Here is a 2,171-nt window from a genome sequence, read left to right as displayed (position 1 = left end):
AGCGATAACTTTAACAACAGAAGTGAGCATTTGCTGTGCTATTGTTATGTGCCTTGCGTGGTTCAGGTTGAGCACGTTACGGGCCCCGGCTTATTCCCTCCTCATCACAGACCAAGGGGGAGGCTATTATTGTGACCCCTCCTTGCGTATGAGAAAACTGAGGCTCAAAAGAGCTAAACAGCCTTGCACGTTCACACGGGTGGTAGAGATGGAAGCGCTGGGATTTAGATCTAGGTTTTTCTGAGCATGGTATGGTGCTGACTAATCAGATGGATGCTGGACATAGGGCAGCCTGGGTTCCAAAGAAATGCCTGCAGCGGCCGGAACCGTGCCCACAACGGGTCTTAGAGGGTCATCAGAGAAGCGGCTGTTTGTCAAGTTGAACGGAAATACTTCACTATTAAATGTCCGGTGTGGCTATAACTGTGCTTTTTGATTTAGTGTCCATACGCTTCTTAACCACCCCACTTCCTCGGTGTCATGCTGAGTCAGAGACACCTGAAGTATCTTTAGAATCTATGTCTGAGAAACACGAAGAACGTGGTGCTGGCCAGCCGGCGGCAATGCCAGGTGACTCTGGGGGTAGACGGGGTCTCCTGAGGGATGGGGAGGTGGAGAAACTCAGAAACAATAGCCAGACTTCCTGCCTTCAGTAACTTATCAATAAGGAAGGAAGGTGGGGTTGACCTGGAAAGACAGTTCCGTGGATTTCCACATAATCTGAAGGAGGCCAGAGTTAATATTAAATGAACCACTTAATACAGCTCTGGCCCCAAACCGCAGAGTGTGGCTGAGTCTTAGAAAAGTAATTCAAGTCACGTGCCCTTTCTCATTACAACACATTTACAAAAAGCACTGGGCACAGACTATGTGCCAGGGAGTACCAAGTGCTGAGGTTTCTACAGGAAGACAATATCTCTACCTTCGATTGGTGCATAAATGAGGGGTCAGGGTGAGGGGACGGACAAGTAGACGGGCAGTGACTCTGCTGTGATCTGTGATATTATGGACTAAACTCAGAGGGCCGAGGACGCACACTGAAGGAGCACTCTTCTCTGTGTTGAGGCAGTCAGGGAAAAATGAGACCCAACATCTGAGCTATCCAGGCCAAGGAGGCAGGGAAAAGGGGCGGGCACTCCAGGGAGAGAGCTCTCAGGTACAAAGACTCAGAAGTAAGACAGAGGAGTCCAGACCAGCAGCAGCAGCGGTCTCCTGGGAACTTGACAGAAATGCAAATTCTCAGGCCTCACCCTAGACTTACTGAAATGCACACTGTAGGAGGCGGGACGGACGAAGCAATCTGAGTTTTGACCAGCCCTCCAGGTGTCTCAAGTCTGAGAAACTGAGAACAAGGTTTCCTGGTTGCTGGTCAGAAGTCTGGGTGGAGAGGAGGGTGAGGCCAGGTCAGGAGAAGCCTTATGTGATCCAGGTTTATCTTTAGGACAAGGAGGAGCTTTCGAGGAACTCGAAAGAATCCATGACGTGACACTTGCTTTTACCTTCTTATGAGTCCATCAACACTTCTAAGCCTTTGCATTTGCTGTTCTATTTACCTGGAACATTCTAGCAACAGACTTAAAAAATATTAACCCCTTCTCATTATTCAGACCTCGGTTCAAATGCTACTTCCTGGGATCACCTCACAATACACAACCCTTCCGTTCTCCCATCCTCCATCGGCCTGTTTTCCCATCTCGCCTGTAGTCGTCTTGTTTATGTGTTGATTGTCTGTCTCCCTCTCCTACCATGTAGCTCCAGGAAAAAGGAAACCGGTCACCTTGTTCACTCCTGTGCATCACCCCCACTCCCTTAGCACAGCACCCAGCACACAGTGGGTGCTTTCAGTAACAGCTCAGTGAATGAAAGAAGCCTGAAGCCCATGACCACTCTCACCACAGTCATCAAAATATGTAGACACCGAGGGAGCTCAGAGGAGAGGACCAACTCACCCCACCAGGCGAGTTACCTGAGACAGGTTCCAGAAAGAGGCAGTTTGCAGTGTCCTTCAGGACAATAAGGTGAGGTAAAGAGGAGAGAGGACGCAGTTCAGAGAGAAAACCCAGAACGAGCCCAGAAGCCAAAATAAGCCAGTTAAGAGCAAGGAGCCCAAGGGGGTTGAGTGTGCTAAGGGAATAATGAGGACAGTGGATGGGGAGCAGGAAGGTAGGTAC

This window comes from Pteropus medius, unplaced genomic scaffold (genome assembly GCF_902729225.1).
Source record: "Pteropus medius unplaced genomic scaffold, Ma_sr-lr_union100, whole genome shotgun sequence".
Lineage (NCBI taxonomy): Eukaryota > Metazoa > Chordata > Mammalia > Chiroptera > Pteropodidae > Pteropus > Pteropus medius.
The sequence above is the reverse complement of the archived record's forward strand: the minus strand, read 5'-3'. Positions refer to the sequence as shown.